The sequence below is a fragment of the Heterocephalus glaber genome, unplaced genomic scaffold, assembly GCF_053883595.1.
Source record: "Heterocephalus glaber isolate CG9 unplaced genomic scaffold, H.glaber_assembly_v1.0 deba00001790, whole genome shotgun sequence".
NCBI lineage: Eukaryota > Metazoa > Chordata > Mammalia > Rodentia > Bathyergidae > Heterocephalus > Heterocephalus glaber.
The window spans coordinates 2259844-2272866 of NW_028258473.1; the positions used below are offsets into that span (position 1 = coordinate 2259844).

The 13023-nt window shown below is 35.9% G+C and overlaps 1 protein-coding gene across 4 annotated transcripts in view; it reads left to right on the forward strand.

The window, feature by feature from the left end:
* Positions 1-13023, forward strand: part of Ophn1 (oligophrenin 1) — a 508962-nt gene that overhangs the window by 353927 nt on the left and 142012 nt on the right. The gene's annotated exons all lie outside the window — the stretch shown is intronic.

The window sequence follows — 13023 nt, forward strand, 5'->3', positions numbered from 1 at the left end:
TAGGCCTTTGTGTCCCATAGTCTAACCCCTTTGGTTAATTTATCTGTGAGAGTGAAGCTAAAGTCATGCTAGAGATAGTAAGAGATAACTCTTAAGTTCCTAGGGGCATTCCTCAGCTGCAGAACTTTTCTCTTGTGGAGCAAGTAAGGAGACGGTGGGAGTGTGTAGATTGTGGCTCAATTGTAAAGATTCTATTTTTAATCTCTTTATTTTATGAAAAAGTAAAACAAATTTTCATAACCAAATAATAAGAGAATGACAATAATATTACACTGTGTATCATTATCTTCAATGTTGTTCCTCCCTACAAGATATAAACCTAAAAGATTCTTACAGAAAATAAACAAACTAATAGTAACACAAACTTTTTTCAACAAACTAAGAAAAACTATTAGTATAAATGAAACAAATTAACATATATATTGAAAGATTTTTAAAACAACACATTGTGTAATTTGGGAAAGTATTTGAACTTCTCCCAACTTCCTTTTTATGTCTCTTCTATTTTGCTCTTTATTTGTATATATAGTGTTTCTTGCTGTTTTGAGATTTCATAGATTTCACTAGAAATGTTTCTTCATTCACTGTGTACCATCAAGATAGTTTCTGGAGACTAAATCATTGATTTTTGAAAATAATTTTCTCTAGTCATGTTGTTTTGCTGGAAAGAAGATTCACAGAGCTCCTTATGCTGCCATTTCAGATATATCTCTTATAATTTATAGAGTCATTTTATATACAAAAATGTACTGTAATAGTAATAACCTAATCAAAATTTCTAGACAGTATGATTTGTCCTAAAATCTATATTTCCTGCACAAGTGCTTCTATTTTGGTTTTACTTACGTTTTTTTGTTTTTTGATACCAGTGATCGAATTCAGGACCTTGCACTTTTGAGGCAGGCAGCAGAACCACTGAGCTAAATCCCCAGCCCTTGGTTTTACTTACTAATGTGTAACTGCCTTCTTATTACTGTGATGTTGCTTTTGGAAGCATGTCCTGCCTATACCAGCCTCAGGACTTTGCATAGCTATTTTCTCTTTCTGCTATGATTTTATCATATATATGAGAAAATAGGGAATGAATCTTGTATATATATGTTTATTTTTTTTTCAAATCTTTGTACAGTTTACTTTATCACAGGCTTTTCTGACCATTTTGTAAACAGAGCTCTACCTCATCTTTCTTTACCTCTTTGAATTTTTCCATTTTATCACTTTAACAGATGGCACAGAGCACCCCAGCAGGCTAGTGAAAACAAAGAGGTACAGACTTTATTGACCTAGGCAGAGGTGGACAGATGGCAAGCAAGAGGCTGCCAGTCCTGAACAAAGAAAAGGCAGAAAGCTTTATAGGGCGCTGGAAGAGAGGTCTGGCATGTCTATCACATACAGGGGTCAGAGCAAAGTTTTATGGTTTAGGTCCATGTAGTGATCTAAGCAGATATATGGATATTTTAAGGTGACTTGTCATTGAGAAGATGCTGTACTTTGTAGTTGTTATCTCTGTGTTGGGAACATCCCATCCTTTGTTCTGTGTCCAAAATAGCATGACTTTTGTCAGGTGGAGACAGCACCTGCATCAGCTGCCTGTTTTGTTGTTTTTTTGTATGTTGTTAAACTGTAGCTTGGAACTAAAGAGCATATTCATTAACCATTTCATGGCCAGGTCAAGCCTGACAATCATCACTTATATGTGTCATATATTTTGCTTTTTTTTAATCCTCTTTTTTCCTGTCACTAGCACTTACACTCCACAGGGGAAATAACTTTGTCTATTTTGTGTATGGTGGCATTCCTAGAGCCTAACAGTGTTATGCACTTGTGTGTGTGTGTGTGTGCCCGTGTGGTGATGGTGACTGAGCCCAGGACTTCAAACATGGTAAGCATGCACTCTACCAAACAGAGCTATGCCCCTGGACTCCATAGTAAACTGTTAATAAATATTCTAGAAATGAGCATCTAGTTTTCCTTTTATTGCTTCTTTCATATGAGGTACTTCTTTAAAATACAAACTTTTATTTATTCAGTGTAATATTTTTCTGCAGTAAAATGCTATGAAGTACGGATACATGCAACAACTTGGATGAACCTTGAAAATATTATACTGATTGAAAGAAAGCAGTGATAAAAGATTAGATGTGTAGGAGTGTTACTGGGTAGTTCCTTCTAAAAGTGGCTCCCCACCTAAACGTTACCAGGTTTTGGGATGCTTGTGTCTCCTTCTGGAGTTGGATTCCAGGTTCTTCTCATCTCAAACAAAGAATTGAACAAAACAAGCAAAAAAAATGGTGACACAGTTTATGTGAAAAACTAAAAGTGCAGACTGAGGGAAAAACTGGCTCTATAGAGTGAGTTTGGGCTGAGTAAAAGAGGAAAATAATAAGATAAAAGTACACACTGGAGGATGCAGGGCAGGCTTTCACAAGGAAAGCCATAACAGCAAGTTCTTCATGGCATGTGCCCCTTTATACTATCTAAATATCAAGGAACCCCCTGAGAACTTCTACATATAGGTTCTGAGAGGTGACAATAGGATCCCTTGCCTCAGACTGACGTTAGGTCTAGGCCATCCTATTGAAAACTTGCTCGAGTTCTTGCAAGAAGTCCATATTCAGGGCTCTGGGAACTGTTTTGCGCATTTGTTCTGAGACTTTGTAATTAGTAGGTCATGGGTACCTCCCCAGCCAGCTATGACATACCTTAATCTCCTTCTCATTTTCCCCTGAAAGACACATATCCCCATCATTCTTTATGTTCTATAGTTTCTTCAAGCTGGAAGGATCTATAAACTCTACATACTGGGGAACACATAATCTGTAATTTCATGCCTGCTACCCATGTTTTTGTTCTCATTTCCCCACTGTTTGTTTTGATCCACAAGGAATTTGTCTTTTTCTATAAATACAAAGATCTGTTCTCTGTGTTTGTGTGTGTGTGTGTGTGTGTGCACATACGTGTGTATACCTCTGTTGCTGTTAAAATTCTATTCAGCTTCAGACTTCTCTGGATATCTGTAAAACTACAGAGAAAGCAGTATAATTTTAACCATCTGTAACCTCTGGCCTTTCATAGGAAACATGAAAGGTATAGAAATATTAACCTGACATTTCCTAAATTGCTATAACTTGTGGTCTTTCCCAGCAATCTGAAAAGTTCCAAGAGTTTGTACTACACATACAAATGAATGACAAAGAACTATTATTTTAAAATAAGAATGGTAGTAGACCAATTATAAAATATAATCTTAAAATCTATGCTCTATGTTTATGATCCCTCTTTTTACATTCTTTATCAAAACTTAAATATGAGATAATTATTCCAAGAGAAAAAAAATTGATATATGTTAACTTGCAGTTTGCAAATAATTTGTTTATTGATCTTAACAAATGTCCTTTAGTTGATATATTTACTTGAGTGCTGCTATTTTTTTTATACCAACACTACATATGAACAAATGAATGGGGCTTTGGAGCTCATTCTCTGGGATCAGAGTGCCTCCTTTTTGCTAGTTTAATTACCTAACCTGTTTTATTGTAGCAAATAACTCACAGTGTTGCAGCTCTAGGTGGTATAATAGTCAGGCTGAGAAGAATGGAGCACACACCCTGGAAGTTGGAGGCTGGTTTATTTTGCTAGCTGACTGATCAGGGACTTCTTCACAAAGTGATCAGCCCTGTCTTGGGGGTGAACAGGGTTTATGTAGATTTGGGAAAGGAGGGGTAAGGATACAGTGGCAAGACACTCAACATTAGTTCATTGGTTGAGGTAGATACATTCAGCTTATGCAATTGGATAGTAAGGTACACTAGGATTCACCTTATTTACATATGGCAGGAAGCAGGGGTCACAGAAACCCTACTGAGAACAAAGAACAATGGAGGAAAACATGTCCTGCCAAGTGTGAGTGAGACCAGGACATGTTTTAGGTGTGGGAGGGGTCAGAGTTAGGAGGCTCAGAAATCATTTCACTGTTCAGTTTGAGCCTCTGTTTACTTATAGATCAAAGGGGAAAAACAGCAGTGTCTAACTTGTAGAGTTACAGTGAGGAGGTTATGAGATAATACATAGAAAGGACTTAGTATAATGCTTAGCATATGATAATAAATATTAGCTGTGTTTGTTACCATCATTATTATCATAATTGGTATCAATGTTGTTACCTGCAGTTAAGGCAGCATTTGTCAGCACTTTTAGACCTAAGATCCTCCTTTGGCAATGAACTATTCGCCAAATTATCCTTTAGTATTATGAAATGAAAATCAAAGATCTGTAATTTATGCATATACATATTTGAAGAAATTGATATTCTTTAATGATATGGCTTGGACAATGAACTGGGAGATGGAAGAAAGGTCATTTTTGGAAAAATTAACAATTTGAACATGCCTAATGAATTAGATAGCAGCATTGTATCAAATTAAAATATTAGTTTTACTGATTTTGATCATTATACTGGTCTTATATGAAAGAATGCTCATTTTTTCTAAGAAATACTTAAATATTTAGGGGGAAGGGACCATGATGTCTCTAATAATCATTAGATAAATTGGAAATGGAAAGAAAATATGTAGTTTCTTTATCTGAATGAAAGGTACAATAGTATTTCCTTTCTTGGATCCTTCTTTCAACTGTCTGTAAGTTTGAAATTATATGACCGAAAGTTTAAAAATAATAAGGGGCATAGAATTCTTATTTCAAACTGGTTTTTATAACAAAATTTTATTAACAGATGAATATATAATAGCTACCCTTCTGTAGAAACTTTTCTCAGTTACCTTAATTTCTTTAGAGTGTCATCTTCTGGTCTCACTATTGGTGGATGACTTAAAATGATTTAAAATGCTCTAGTCTCACAGTCATTCTTTTGGAGTTCTAGAATTTTTTACTCCTAGATTAATTATATTTGCTAAACCATTTCATTAATCAATACCTGGCAAGTCCAAGTACACTCATCCATCTATTAGCTTGTCCTTCACTTTACTCATAAGTAAACAAATGCCAATTTAAGTTCTCAGATACTCTTGTAAATTCTTTATCCCTTCTTTTCAGTTTGTCTGATGTAGGTCCAATTGAACCTTTGCTGTTGAACTGTACTATCAAAATAGTGATAAGTTATAATTGAGGTAAAATTCAGAGATTAACCATTTTTTTAGTATCTGTACAATGTTGTACAACCACCATCTGTATTTAGTTTCAAAACTTTTTCATCACTCCAAAAGGAAACTCCATACCTGTTGAGCATTTGTTCCTCATTCTCCCTTTTCCCCTGCCCTAGTAAACATCAGTCTTATTTCTGTCTCTGTGGATTTACCTATTCTGAATAATGTATGTCCAGATGATCCTGCGTATTGAATTCTGTAATAGATTAATCTTTATATCAAACTTCTTTCACTTAGAATATTGTTTCTGAGTTTCTTCCATGTCATACCATGTCCAGTGTTTCATGCTATTTTATGGCTAATCTTACTGTGTTGATAGCTGTGCCACATTATGTTTATCCATCTACTGATTTGGGCTTTTTGCACCTTTTTACTTCTTTTGAATAGTTTGGCTATGCTTGTACTTTTTTGCTTCCCTGTTATTTATTCTTTATTTATTCTTTTTTGTTTTGTTTTGTTTTGTTTTTTGGTACCGGGGGTCTAACTTGGGACCTTGGGCTTGCAAGGCAGGCGGTGGATCCACTGAGCTAAATCCCCAGCCCTCTTTATTTATTCTTTATCTAGGAGTCAAATTGTAGGATTTTATGATCTTTTTATCTTCAACTTATTGAGGAACTGTTTAACTTTTTCATAGCTGTTCAACCATTTTATAAATTCACTAGCAATACACAGGATCCCTTCCAGTTTTCCCACATTTTCTCCAATATTTGTAACTTTCTGCCTTTTTTGTTTATTTTGCACTACTGGGGATTGAATCTGGGGGTGCTCCAGCACTGTGGTATGTCTCCAGGTCTTTGTATTTTTTATTTTGAGGCAGGGTTTCATTAAATTTCCCAGGCTGGGCTCAAAGTTACAGTCCTCCTGAGTCAGTGTTTCAAGTAGCTGAAATTACAGGCATGTGCCACCATGCCCAGGTAACTTTCTTTTTTTAATTATTATAGTCATCCTGTGAGTGTAAAGTGGCATCACATTGTAGTTTGGATTTTCATTTCCTTTAGCAGTGTTGAACATCTTTTTATTTGCTTGTTGACCATTTATATTATTTTTTGCTGATGTGTTCTTGTCTGCATTTCTGCTTTTCATCACAATTTCAATAAATGGTACATATAAATAGCAATGATTTTTAAGAAAAATCATTCTGGCAGAAAATTTTGAGCCTGGGTGTTCAATACCTGGGTGTTGACTTAATTCACATTGGCTAAACCTTTGGTAAATGTCTCATAAATTGGTTTGTACCATATGCATTAGAGTCTGCCACTCAAAGATATAATAGTTATTTTCACTGTTTGCAGGGGATTTAGAAAAGGCAATATGTGTAGTGAAACAATTTGGCTAAATCAATTATTTAAATTGTTTGGATTTCAAAGCTGAAACTGCAGGAGCAAGGAGCCATTTAGTGGAATGGGGCAGTCATAAGCATACAAATCTCAACTGTGACTTTGTTATTTTTCATAATGGTACTCCTGAATTTGGGAATTCTGACAAAGTATCTGCAGGGCTTTCATGGGTCTTGGACACTTTTGCTTTCATATGCCATCAAACATATTCCTGCATAAAGTATTAAAATATCTTTCAAAACTATTAATAATTCTATTTTATGACTGCATTGGCTTAGAGATGAATACTACATGGAGTGCATTGTATGGGTGCACATTGTATTCAGACTGTAAAAGTCACTAAAACATTGCATGAGTCTCTAAAATATGAGATGCCTAGGCATTTTGCCTATTGTATGCAGTGGATGTCAGCTCTACATATCTGGACAATTCTCTCATGATATTGGGTAGCCCTTTGTGATTTATATCATTGAAATGTGAATTCTTGACAGTTGCATTGATGGCCTCCTAAGAACAATATGCTCTTTACAACTACTTTAAAATGTCCATTTTATATAACACAGATCATAATATTTTTGCTCCTTTAGTTTCATTAGGGATTCAAGACTCTTATTGTCTAGCTTATTCGATTTCATTTTCATTTTTCTCTTTACATCCTGCTTGTTATCATTTCAGCTCTCAGCTGCAGGGAAGGCCTTCTCAGACTAGGCCTTCAATGTGGCTTAGCAGTTTTTGGCTAAATGAGTTTAGAAGTTTAAGGTTTTGCTACCAGCATGGAGGACATTTAACAACACAGGTAGGGGCCGGGGATTTAGGTCAGTAGTTGCGCCACCTGCTGTGCAAGCACAAGGACCCGAGTTCGATCCCCAGTACCAAAAATAAATAAATAAATAAATAAATAATAATAAAAAAATAACACAGGTAGTCTGGAAAAGAATAACCCAATATCCTTTCTGTTCAGAACTTAAAGGGACTGATAAGTTAAAGTAACCATCATTGTTATCATCATCATTACTGGAAATTCGTAGTGTATCTAGATTCTTAGTTTTTGCATATATTCATTTAATTCTCATAACTTTATATTTCGATTTTCCCACATTTCTGTTTCTTCCTCTCTACCCCCGAAATAAAAAAAATTTCTTACAAAACCCAACATTTTCCCATGGATTCTTTGTTTCTAGAAATTTTACACCTTTTAGTACAACAGACTCTTCTACACTCCTTCCTCATCCCTCTGCCGCTGACTGTCCCAGGATTATTGTCCCCAGTGGATAACAATGGCCAAGATTGGGAAGCTAGCTGGGAGGTAGGACCGCATCATAAATCTTGGTTTCGTTATTATTTGCTCTATCATTCAACTCAGTTTTCTCATCTGTAAAATGATGACATTAATACCTAATGGAAAGTGGTGGTTTGAGGTACCAATAAAATAAAGGATTTTCCATTAGATACACTTATTTTGAACATAGAAAACTTAGTAATTGTTTCCATTTCTTAGGGCTGATGTAACAAATTCCCACAAACTTAGTGGTTTAAAATGCAATATCATTTAATTCTCACAGCTCTTATATAGAAGGTATTATTTTTAATGTTATTTCATCAAAATCCAGTAATTTCCCCAAGGTCATGTAGCAAGTGGGAATTAAGATTGTCATACTTCCTGTTTTCTTTCTAAATTCTTCTCTATTTTCACAAACTTCAGTCATATCTGTTTTCTTTTTTTTAATTTTTATTTAATTGGTACATTTTAGGTATACAATATAATGACATTCATCATTGGAAATTTGCACCCTTACATAATTTCTCTTGGTTCTTATTTTTCCCCCTTCCCCTGCCCTCCCTCCAACCCCTCCATCCCTCCCTATTTACAAAGACTTGGTTTCCATTTTTTCATTTTCTCATATTAATTCCATTCCCTTCTTTGCTTTCCCCTACCCCTCCCACTTCCCCTTCCCCTTTTCCCCTTTTCTTCCTACTTCACATTATCTATTATACCTTTTAGTCCTTATTAACACTTTCAGTTTCTCACACTAGAGAAACTATTCAGTATTTACACATGTGTGTCTTATTTATTTCACTTAAGAGTATTGCCTCAATGTGCATCCATTTAGCTATAAATGTCTCTAGTTTTTCTTTATGGCTGAGTAGTACTCCATTTTATTAAAAACAACCACATTTTCTTTATCCAGTCTCCAGTTGATGGGCATTTGGGTTGCTTCCGAGTTTTAGCTATTGCAAATTGTGCTGCTATGAAAATGGGTGCACATATATCACTGTGGTATGATTCTTTTAATTCTTTGAGGAAGACACCCAGCAGGGGAATAGCTGGGTCAAATGGGACTTCCAGTCCTAGTTCTTTGAGGTATCTCCATACTGATTTCCACAGTGGTTGCACCAGTCTACACTCCCACCAGCAGTGCAGCAGGGTTCCTCTTTCCCCACATCCCCACCAGCATTTGTTATTGGTTGACTTCAAGATAGCAGCCATTCTTTCTGGGGTGAGGTGGAATCTCAGGGTTGTTTTCAATTGCGTCTCTCAAATGACCAGTGATGTTGAACATTTTTTCATGTGTTTATTTGCCATTTCTACTTCTTTGTCTGAGAAATATCTGTTCATTTCAGGTGCCCATTTTTGGATTGGGTCTTTAAATTTGGGAGGTCTGATTTTTTAAGTTCTTTATAGATTTGAGATAGTAGACCTTTGTCTGAGGAGCAGTAGGTGAAGATTTTTTCCCACATTGTGGGTTCTCTCTTTGCATTGCTGGTGGTTTCTCTTGCTGTGCAGAAGTTTTTTAATAAGAAGAGATCCCATTTGTTGACTGTGCTAGTTCACGGGCAACTGAAGTTTTGTTCATGAAAATCTTTTCCTACACTGATGTCTTCAAGAGTTCTACCTAACCTCTGTTCCAGCCGATTCAGCATTTCTATTTTAATATTTAGATCTTTCATCCATTTTGATTTTAGTTTAGTGCATGGTGAGAGATATAGATCTAGTTTTAATCTTTGACAAGATGAAACCCAATTTTTCCAGCACCATTTATTAAAAAGGCTATCTTTCCTCCAGTGAGGGTGTTTGGCTTCTTTATCGAGGATGAGATGGCTGAGTGTGTCTGGAGTTGTTTCTGCATCTTCTAATCTGTTCCACTGGTCCTCAAGTCTGTTTCTTTGCCAGTACCATGCTGTTTTTTTCACAGTAGCTTTGTAGTATAGTTGGAGGTTGGGGATTGTGATACCCCCTGCCATGTCTCTGTTACCTAGAATTGCTTTTGCTATTCTGGGTCTCTTCTTGTTCCAAATGAATTTTTGGGTTGTTTTCTCAAGGTCCGTGAAGTATGATGCTGAGATTTCAATTGGGATTGCATTGAATCTATATAGCAGTTTTGGAAGTATGGCCATTTTTCACTATGTTGATTCTTCCCACAAAGGTTACGGTGTCCATGCATGGAAATGATGAATTCCTAAAACCACTGATACATGGTTGTCTCTGTGGAGGGAGTGATTGGTGCTCAGAGAGGATCAATTTAATTATAATATTCACTTTTTAAATAAAATTATTTTATAGACTTTATGTAATATTAAAATATGGTGCCAGGGATTTCGCTCAGTGGTTCCACTGTCTACCTCGCAAGTGCAAGGACCCGAGTTCGATCTGTGGTACCAAAAAAAAAAAAAAAAGGATATGGTTAGCACATGGATTTGCTATATTTTGCTATTTTTTTCTCTGAAATATTTTACAAATTAAAAAAAAGTGCCACTGCACAAGCCAATCATGACATGTGCAAGCTGAATTTGACTCAGCTGCCATCACTTTATGAATTCTGCTATTTATGAGGCAACCTTCTATGAGTATCGGTGTAGTAGAAACAGATGAGTCTTTATGTCAGCAAGTTGGAATCTACTCAACATATATCCAAAGGCTTTTAATGCAATAGCAGTTTATGATTGGTGATTTGGATTTTAACTAAGATGAATATTTATTTTTAAAAATCATTTTATAACTTCTTGATAACTTATACAGATTACAATCACTTTGCATGACGTAGTTATGTAACATAGTTCATATTAACTTTCTGTTCCCTCTGTGGTTTCATGGACTCATATACAGACTCAGCTTGTGCTGGTTAGATTGTTTCGTAGTCCATTAGATTACTTCTTTTGTCATAGAAGTCTTTACTCAGACTTGCCTCTGGCCATCCCAGCACTGCCCCCGAACACCTGGAAACATTGTACCTTTCTAATAATATGAGGTTGTGTAATCATTTTTTGTGTGTCAGGATCAAAGCTAGCATGCTTTTCTGTTGATGTTGAACTCACTTAAGTCAGGGTCATGAAATGATTTATATAGTGTACTACATGAAGGCAGAAATTTTGTTTTATTTACTGTATACTGTTAGCACTTTGAAACAGTGCTTGGCGTAGGGTAGCTGTTGAATATGTATTGAATAAAGAAATGAATGATATTCCTTTCAGAGGACATCATTTTACATTGTTTCTGGTAAGGTCCAGGGTTATTCTAAAGGAAGCTTTAGATATAGGGTGGTAGGGAGAAATTTTCAGAATTATCTGTTTGTGATGATTTTTCTTTTTTTCTTAAACTTTAACATTTAAATGCCAACTTGTAGTTACATTTTTAACTGAAATTTGTCTGTGTGACTCTGCAAAATTTCATTGTACTTAATTCTGACATCTGTGCTATTTTTTTCAATATCATTTTTCATTCTCTATCATTGTTCCATATTATGGTACATATTATTGTACATAATCTTTGAGCTACCAAAAGATTAAAATTGTATCTCTTTCTGAGCATCTCCTCGAAATGTGTTACTTGTATGAATTGAAGGCCTCCAAAACTACCTTGAATTTTGGTAATTCATTGTTAGGATTCATAGGACTTAGCATATATCCACACTCATGACTAAGATTTATTATTACAGAACAAAATTAGCAAGGAGAAAGGACACATAGGGCAAAGTTTAGAAGAAACTGAGCACAAGTTTCCAGGAGTCATCTCCCAATGGAGTCTCACAGGAAATACTTACTTCCTCCAGGATTGATTGTGATAATATGTGTGAAGTGTTGTCTAGCAGGGGAGCTTATCAGAGACTGATTGCCCAGAATTTCTACTGAGGTTGGTCATAAAGGAAAATTCTGCCTGGCATGTATAAAAATTCTTGACTCCCAAAAGGAAAGCAGATATTCTACATAAACCGTATTGTTTGTATAAGCAATCTGGGTACAGTGTACCACTTCATCAGTTCCAGGAAAATTAAGGACCCTCCCACCCAAAATAGTACACCTAAGATTTAGCTCAGTGGTTTCACTGTCTGCTGGGCAAGGGCAAGGACCGGAATTCGTTCCCAGGTACCAAAAAAAAAAAAAGAAAAAGAATAGTGGCTCAAGGGGCCAGGGATTTAGCTCAGTGGTTTTTACACCTGCTGCACAAGCGCAATGACCTGAGTTCGATCCCTGATACCAAAAAAAAAAAAAAGAATAGTGGCTCAGGCCTGTATGTACTTATTTCTGCACATCACCTGACTATTAGTTACTTCCTCATAACTGAGTTACAATACCTGATACCTGCAAATTAAAGGAGGAGAGGTTTATATTGAATCACAATTTATAGATATTTCATTCTATCCTCAGCTGGATCCAAGGCAGGGAAACTTGGCAGGGGGGCATGACAGAGAAGAAACAGCTCATTATGTAGCATCTGGAAACAGAAACAGATAAAGGGAGAAGCTGAGGATAGCGTCAGGCCATGTACTCAGTGACCCACCTCTTCCCACCAGATCCTACCTCCTAACAGCAAATCCATTTTAAGTGCTCATAATCCAATCACCTTCAAAAAGCTACAGCTATGATTGCATGTGGCTTTCAGGGGGGGAACATCTGGATATAAAACATAACAGCTTTCTTAGATGATCAGTCACATAAATAAAAGTATATTGGCATATTGCCTGTCATGACAGTCTTAGGACCATCAGTAGAAGAGAAAAATTCATAAACATGCTAAATTTTCATAAGGTAAAAACAAATGAAGCAATATTAATTTATTATCTTATGATACTCTCCAGGGCCAGGGCCATTTTTCTGTGTCACCAAATTTTAGATCTGAGGACTGTTGATTAGTTTCCAGTAACTGAAGATACAGGTGGTACTTTCATTTGGACTACTTTGATTTTCCCCTTCAGATGCATTCAGTGTGATTCTAGCAATACTTTATTTCCTAAGCTTTCTAGTAGTTACTATCTTCTTACTTAGCCCCAGTGTCTTAGATGAGAGATGGGGCTTTCTTACCACCATGGTATCAGTTTTTCACAATATGAAGAATTCTTCTTCAGGACATGTTGAACTGTATGCCTTTACCACTAAGTATGTCTTTAAATGTTCCTCTAAGGTGTTTTTGTCTTTGAGTAATGTGAAGATTCCTTTTCCTACCCCCATTCTACATGGAGGATATAATAAATTATTAACATATACAACATTTTTTAACGTTTCTACCAAGAGCCAGCATTGGACAGTTC